Genomic DNA, 9,045 nt, shown 5'->3' with positions numbered 1-9,045 from the left:
TCACCCTACCAAATAATGATTTTTTCGCAAATATGCAAATGTTGCATATCTTTTCATTGATAGAAGAATGACATCTTGGGGTTACAAACGCTCACCAAGCCATGTGCACATAAAGGCATGCTAGCGAGTGGAGAAGCAAATAGAAAAAAGTCTCGGGTAGGATGTTCTTGAGCCCGGTGGCGCCGGCCTTAGCCCAGAGGCACGCCTCGTCTTTGATGGTTGTGGAGATGTAGAGACCGATGGTCAGTCGCCGTCGAAGATGCAACCGTTACGGTGCTTCCAAAGCCACCAAGGAGTGAGGATGAGACCAATCCCTTGCGAGTCGATGCCGGTGTGTGATCGCATGATGTAGCCCACTAGGACTGGAAAGCCGTGTCGCCAAGTGTTAAGTCAACCATTGACCTGGCCCATCCAAGAATCTTGTGCCAGACCTGCCTGGAGAAGGAGCAGCTTGCTAGTAGATGTTGCATGGTTCCAGGCTCTTGATTCCATAGGGCACAAGTAGTTTCATGAGGGAGTCCGTGGAGAGTGAGGCGGTCACCCGTCCAACAAAAGTCATGCATAGATAGCCATAGAAAGAACTTGATGCGCAGCAGCGCCCAAGGCTTCCGGTCAATTTTTAGTGTGGGTATTCGCAAGCGTCAAAGAAGAGCGTCTCATAGCACGAGTTAGCTAAGTACATGGCCAATGTGATACAACGCCAGCTTAAGGTATCAGGCGCGTCAGAGAGGTTGATGTGGTGCAGTTGCCGCTAGAGGTCAATGTATTCGACCATGGCCGCTGGGCCCAGCGCCCCTTGGTTATCCTGCACCCAGGAGCGTAGGTGGAGGCCCTCCTGGATGGTACGGGTCTTGTGGCGATGCCGAGGGCAAGCGTGAAGATAAATTGGGCGATCTTGGTCACAGGTCTTCCCTCGAACCAATGGCCGATCCAAAACTTGCAAATGCTGCCGCAGACTAGGTTCCAGGTGGTAGACACCCTAAAGATGGTGCCGACGTCCGGATCGTGGGGGTGTGTAGATGGCTCCAAGGGCGGGAGGGACCATGTGCTAGAATAATTAAAGCACCAACAACACAAAATACTTTTTAGGGGCAAGATATATAGCGCTAAAGTTTGGTATGGACACTTAGTTTGGTATGAACAACATTGCTTTAGGTTTTGCTTGCATATCTGATGTTGCTAACAAAAAATAGTATTGCCAAAAAACTAAAAAAATCATTATCAAATAGTACATAAAAACATTGTCAGGAAGATTGGGTATGTGTGCGAAGAATTTAACACACCACACAAAAGTCCCATAAAGATCATATACATATAGCACCCATACCTGGTTTGTCATCATATTGTCCAAAAAATTGCTTTGCTTGAGCTTGAGTCATGCTCATAGAGGTGCCACCTACATACGAATCTAACAAATTTCTAGATATATGGTTCAATCCAACATAAGAAAAGGTGTGCAACATTAACCATTCATGTTTGGGCAATGTCTAAGCATAATTTTCATTCTTTTTCAAGATTGAGCTAAATGTTCATGATCATTTTGCTTAAAGTTCATAACTTGGGTTATCATTTGTATTATATTAGCAAGAGGATATTGTTTTACAATAAAAGCTTCCTTACATGCCTTCCAAGAATTAATACTACCACTAGGCAAATAATCATTTTTTAGCTCTTGCTCTTAATGAGAAAGAAAAAAATCTAAGCTTGACAATATTAACATGGACATCTTTAAATCGATGCATGTCACATATTTCAACTAAATCATGCAAGTGTAGCAAAACATCTTGATTAAAAGTACCACAAGCGTTTCTGATCACTTTAAAGAATCTAGGTTTGTCACGAAATATTAACACACGGGATAACCACAACCATGGCCATAATATTTACGTCCATAAAGGGATTGGCTAACCCCGGCATCAAGTACTTTGTGGTCTTGTTTTCCCCTTTATGAGGTAATTAATCGGGAACCTCGCCATCTGGATGATCAACCGATTATTGTTATCACATAAGAAGATAATATGGACACTGAAAGGATCGATATAGTTGACTGAAGGGGGGTGAATAGGCAACTAACAATTTTTAGCTTTTCTTTACCAATTTAAACTTTGCATCAAAGTAGGTTGTCTAGATATGCAACTAGGTGAGCAACTATATGATGCAACAACAATAAGCATACACGCAAGCAAGAGATAAGGCACTAATAAACTTGCACAAGTAAAGGCACGAGATAACCAAGAGTGGAGCCGGTGAAGACGAGGATGTGTTACCGAAGTTCCTTCCCTTTGAGAGGAAGTATGTCTCCATTGGAGCGGTGTGGAGGCACAATGCTCCCCAAGAAGCCACTAGGGCCACCGTATTCTCCTCACGCCCTCACACAATGCGAGATGCCGTGATTCCACTATTGGTGCCCTTGAAGGCGGCGACCGAACCTTTACAAACAAGGTTGGGGCAATCTCCACAACTTAATTGGAGGCTCCCAACGACACCACGAAGCTTCACCACAATGGACTATGGCTCCACGGTGACCTCAACCGTCTAGGGTGCTCAACACCCAAGAGTAACAAGATTCACAAGGGATTAGTGGGGGGATTCAAATATCTCTTGGTGGAAGTATAGATCGGGGCCTCCTCAACCAATCCCTAGAGAATCAACAAGTTTGATTGGCTAGGGAAGGAGATCGGGCAAAAATGGAGCTTAGAGCAACAATGGAGCTTGGAGGTGGAAGAGGTGGTCAACTAGAGGAGGAAGACACCCCTTATATAGTGGGAGAACAAATCCAACCGTTATCCACCAACTCAGCCTGCGCAGCGCGGTACTACCGCACCTGAGGCGCGGTACTACCGCAGGGGCACGCGGTACTACCGCAGAGCCCCGCGGTACTACCGCCCACGCAGCAGAGACCAGAACAGCCGCACAGCACTACGGCAGAGGGCGGTAGTACTGCTGGCGCGGTACTACCGCACCCCCTTGCGGTAGTACCGCAAGGCAGGGGCTGTCCAGGGATGGGAAGGCACGGATATAAAAAATTACATCCGTGGCTACTTCCGCAGAGTTGGAGTCGATGCAAAAACCCGACGCGGTAGTACCGTAAGCCAGCCGCGGTACTACCGCGCTAGGTGCGGATGTAAAAAATTACATCCGCCCCTTACAGCCGCGTAGTTGCGGAACTAAGCAGGGACCACAGTACTACCGCTCACTAGAAGCGGTACTACCGTGGGGCCTTGCGGTACTACCGCACCAGTGGGCGGTACTACCGCAAGGTCCTGCGGTACTACCGCTCTGACGAGCGATACTACCGCACTTCCTAGTTCGGCAGACAAAAGCTATAATTGCATAGACACGGAAAACTTAGGATGCTCCAAAGGCAAGAGGAAAGGAGGTGCAAGCGACGATGTGTATGTGATGAATCCACCCAACCTTTCCAAAGCGGACCCCCTCTTAATAGTACGGCTTCCCTACGACTCAATACCATCGAAAAGAACCGAAGAGAAACGCCGTCTTCTATAGCCTTTGAGGGGAACCCAATCATCTTGTGCCTAGTCAATATATCTGAAATATTTGATGCACATGATTAGTCCGCAAAAGCATTGTCATCAATCACCAAAACCAACTAAGGGATAAAATGCCCTTACAGACACGCTAGCAACAATCCACTCATTACTCTTTGAGGCGCGACGACTCCAAGAAGAGGGTCTGCAAGAGATACAACTAATGGACCAAAATATGTGGCTGCTAGTCCAGACCATTGGAGTATGGCTATTTGGGTGATTTGGAGAAGTGAACTCGTGTTGCTAACAAGGAACTTGCCCAATGCCTTAGCTACTCCATCTCCGCAAACCGAACCCATAGAGGACAGGTGTTAGATTCACACTTGACCCTCTTAAGAATCAAAATGGTACTTACGGGAGGCATGTGGAGTGGTTGAAGCCGGGGGAGGGGGTTGAACACAAAGTACTTCCATATGTGCTGCCTAGAACCGAAGAAACTTAACAAAATCACATGCCTAAAAGTGAAGATGGCACATGTGTGCAATCATATTCATATATGAATAAGCTATGTACTAACTACTACTAGGGTCTGCTTTAGTCAGAGGGCTTAGCTCATGTTCAGCCACACATGAACCTAGATACAAACAAGGCCATGCGCCAACCTTTCATAGGCGAGGAAGTTCATGTGGCGCCAATGGGCGTCGACGACCTCAAGGCCCTTGTGATTAAAGGTATGCTGACACTTTTTTACAAATGTTTTCATGATTTTGGTGGTACCCGAATCAAAATATAGGTGCTTCAAGTACCGAACGATGCTGCTACCTTGGGCTAAAATGAAACTAATATGGTCTTGACCCCGAAGGTAGAAATCAAGCATACAAGCCTCTACAATGTGCCTTGCAAGATCATTTCAAGGTGTTGAGTGCTAGACTAAAGAAATATCTAAATGAGATCATCTCCCCAACCAGAGTGCCTTTGTCCTTAGCAGGCTCATTTCTTACAATGTATTAGTGGCATATGAAATGACGCATTATGTCAAGCATAAGAAGATAGTCCAGGATGGTGTTATGGCTTTCAAGCTCGACCTGACCAAGGCGTATGATCGTGTTGAATAGAACTTCTACAGATGTGATGCTCCCCGAGTTGGGTTTCCACCAAAATCGTATCGATATTTTTCAATACACTGGTAGAGAATAGGCCTTTAGTCCCGGTTCGCAAAGGCCATTAATCCCGGATGTGCAACCGGGACTAAATATGCGCGACTAAAGGCCCCCCCCTTTAGTCGCGCCTCTTACGAACCACGACTAAAGGCCCGTCCACGTGGGCGCCAGGAGTCCGTCGGGGTGGAGGACCTTTAGTCCCGGTTCTCGTGGCTAACCGGGACTAAAGGCCTCCTCCGCAGGTTTAGGGTTTTAGCCCCCCTAAACCTGGTTTCTTTTTAATTTGTAGTGTTTTATTTCTTTTATATTTTATTTTGTGTTTTATTTTAATTTTGATGAAGTTTCAGTACACATATTCTACGCTACTATATACATGCATATGAAATTTCAAACAAGAAGAATTCAAGAGGAATATATAATATATATTCAATCTCGGGTGACCATATACAACTTCGAACAAGTTTCCATACACAATTAGGATGGATGACCATATACAACTTCGAACAAGTTTCAATCTCGGGTATGCATATAAATTTCTTCGTCCTCGGTATAGTGTTCTCCTTTAGGATTGATGACTTCCCTCATGAAAAATCCTGCTAATTCATCTTGAATTGGTCGGAAGCGAGCTTCTGGACTAAGCCTCCTCCGCAAGTTATCCGTCGCCTTCCGCACGCTATCCGATGCCTTCCGCTCAGAGGTGTGTCTCCGGATGTTCTCACAAACATAGTATCCACATAGATTGGTCCCCAGTGGCTGCTTATCCACATTAACTAACCTTCTAAAATCTAGCTCATGTTTGAATTCACTGACAATTTCTTCTGAGAACCGTCTCCAAACCCTACAGGGCAAAGAAAATTAAATGAACAAGGGAGTTATTAGTTACTTGATATTAGGAAATGAACGAAAGAGACCGATCGATATAGAGCTCAAATGATTGAAAATAATTACTTTTGCAGCATTTTTCTCATGTCAGCCCAACGCTTTGGATCTGAATCCATAGAGTCCATGATTAGAACTCTGGAGGTGTGAAGTTCAATATTTAGCAGAATCCAGTGGAACCTGCGGACACGTTACATGCACAGTCATGCATAACTCATCGATTAGACATACCATGCATGGAGTAAACAAAAGAGAATGGGCACAAGAGAGAAACACTCACCCAAAATGGTAAGGAAATATAATATGACTTTTGAGTTGATGCTTTCTAAGAAACTTGTACAAGTCTTTCTCCACATCTTCGGGGTGATTTTGTAACACATGTCCATTAACGATATGTGGGTCAATGAACCCAACATCATGGATGTTTCTTATTTTGCATTCCCAAATCTTCAATCTGCATAATAGCGTACGCAACAATATAGTTAGGACAATATATATATATATATATATATATATATATAGTGCAGGCATTGAAGAACGAGATGAGGTAGAAATAAATCACTTACAGAACGTAGCAACTCAGCATAGATTTGTCGAGCTCGCGCAGATTGAACAGCTGGAACAATTCACTCATATGAACTTGTACAGAGTACCGTTTGGTGTGATGCTCCTCTGTAACATCCGCATAAACATATTCTTTGTCGGCCCATGTTATGAATTGCTTGTACCAACGTAGCAGATTTCGCATTTGTGGTGGTAGACTCTTTTCCCGCGCAGGCTCGACGAGAGGCCCATTCCGCACATATTGTAATGCTATCTCACATACTGGCGCATCCTCAAGGCCTAAGAAGGCACGAAGAGTCAAACCCATCTCAGACGCTTGTTTCATGGCACTCGCTACAGTCAATCCAAGTGCTGCCGCAGCTGCTATGATCTCGGGGTCCTCTTCTGGACCGGCTTTCACTATGAGCGGGGGGATTGATTGTTTATTCTGCATCCCGAGCTGGTCAACTTGTTTCCCGCTTTTTTTACTTTCTTCTTTCTCCTCCTTCAATATTTTTGCTTGCCTACGAAGTTCATGTCCATAGTCGTCAGGCATATTCAGCTCGGCTTGGGACGGTGTCGTCAAAAAATCCTTAGCCCACTTCTTTTGCTTCTCAGTGAATACTTGCTTGGGCTCAGGCTCTTTTATCGCCTTCATATCCGCCTTCCATTTCTCATAATGAGCAGACGCGGCCAATTTGGTTTCAGCTTCACTAAGTTCCCAAGGCCTTGGGAGGAGAGGCTTCAGTGATGGCTCCGGTACCCTTGTGGTCTTAGGTACATAAGGGTCCGGGTTAATAGTCCAGGAGCGGGTTTCCTTGCTGTCCGCCTGCTTCTGCTTCTTCGCCGGAGGTGGATTGGGGGGCGTCGTACCCGCCGGAGGAGGATTGGGGGGCGTCGTACCCGCCGGAGGAGGATTGGGGGGCGGCGGCTGCTTACCCGCCGGAGGTTGTGGATCGGGGGACGGCGTCGAATGGCGTGAAGGAGGTGTAGGTGAACCACCACGACCACCGCCACCGCCACCACCGCTACCACCACCATCGGAGGGGGGTGGACTTGTTAGCCTTGGCGCCTCGCCTGGAAACACTATGTACTTCTTTTTCCATAGAATGATCTGGCGCTTGACATCTCCAAGTCTTCTCTCCCCTTCGGGTGTAGCTTTGTCAATCTCCAGGTCCTCAAACTCTTGGACTATGTCTTCCACCGTGACACGAGCATAGCCATATGCAATGGGGTTGTTGTGGTGGAGTGCTCCAGGTGTACAGGGTAAAGCACTGCCGGTAGCTACCTTCGTGGAAACGTTCCCCACGGGATAATGCAGATCACATTCTTTCATCTCCTTTACATCATCCACGGGGTAGTGAGGCTCCGGTGCACGAATCTCGATCATCGGTGCATTAGCACCAGGCGGGGCATCCGTGGAAGCCACGCTGCTTCTCCGCTGCTGGCTTCCGCGATCCGCTTCATGATCTTCATGTGGCCCTGCAGCCAAATTTGTTTTACTAGTTCATGCACGGTCTGCTTCAACTCATGGAGTTCCGATGCAAACTTCGCCAAAAGATCTGCATCCCGGTCCGTCTTTCTCTTACGGCTTCTGTAACAGTACGGGTCATTGTCCTGGGAAAACCCTACTTTCCACAGAATTCTGCCTTTGCCTCGTACACGTCCTCCGTGTTCATCATTCCCGAGGGCTGTTGTCAGTGCGTCTTTCTCTCTGTTGAATTTGATCAAGCCCTCTTGAGCTTGGGTCATTGCGTCAATAAGGGCTTCGGTGGGAGCAAACTTTTTCTTCCGGTGAACACACACCCCTGTCTCCGGGTCTAGCGATCCCCCATGCCCGTACCACCAGCTTTTGGCCCTTGGGTCCCATCCCTCTGTACCTAGAGGGATTCCTCGCACCCTCAGGTCCTCCTCCATCTTCTGCCACTTAGGCTCCGAAAGGCGGTATCCTCCTGGCCCCATAATATGATGGAACTTTTTCTTACTCGCATTATCCTTATTTTTTCGATATTTCCTTGAAATGCTCCGATTTGTTTTGCCTCACAAATTCTGGCCAATCATCTTTCAGTTTCTCATGTTGTCCATTGAAATCCGGAGTCTTGCCCTTGTTGACATAGTCACGGGTTAAATTTTTCTTGAAGTTCCAGAATGCTTCGCCCATCTTCTGAAGAGCGAACTCTTTAACTAGCCTCCTCCTCTCACGTCCACCCGGAACCTCGTTACCGAATTCATCGACTTTGTTGTATTCCGGAGGTAGAATGAAATGTTCCATAAGCTTTCTCCAGCAATCCTTTTTCGTTCTCTTGTCGACAAAACTGAAACCAAGACGTGCCTTCTTTGGCTCCTTCCATTCCTGGATGGTGATCGGGACGTTGTCTCTAACAACGACTCCGCATTGGTTGATAAACTTTGAGGTGTGCTGTAGGGGCTTGCCGGTTTCACTGACAAAATCAATGGCATATGTTTCTCCTGTTTTCATCGCCTTGGATTTGCCACGCTTTGTCGTACTCGATCCGGCCGAGGGCTAAAAAAAGAAAGAGAGTCGCGCGCGTTAATACATATGTATTCACATTTCAGTAAGTTTGTATCACGAGAGGCTCAATGTATATATATACCTCGCCGGAGGTGGTTGCTACTTGCAATTCGAGATCGTCGTTTGTTGACGGTTGACCTCCGTCGACAATGTCCGTTCCTTCACCTTCTTGATCATCGACAATGTCTGTTCCACCGTCAAGGTTCAGAAAAGAAGAGACTACATCCTCTTCTTGCTCATATTCTGAGCCCGGCACATAAGGAATCTCGTTGTTTATGATGCCCATTAAATAACGTTCAGCCTCCGGATCCCTAAGCGGCTCGGCTCTATCGTCCGCCATATGTTACTCTTGCATGTAGTAAAAATTAATTAAGTATAAAGGAATTAAAAAATAAGATTAAGGGGACATAGAGGAGGAGGAATTAAAAAATAAGATTATTGA

This window comes from Aegilops tauschii, chromosome 6, assembly GCF_002575655.3.
Source record: "Aegilops tauschii subsp. strangulata cultivar AL8/78 chromosome 6, Aet v6.0, whole genome shotgun sequence".
NCBI classification, from domain to species: domain Eukaryota; kingdom Viridiplantae; phylum Streptophyta; class Magnoliopsida; order Poales; family Poaceae; genus Aegilops; species Aegilops tauschii.
Note: the sequence above shows the minus strand (reverse complement) of the source record.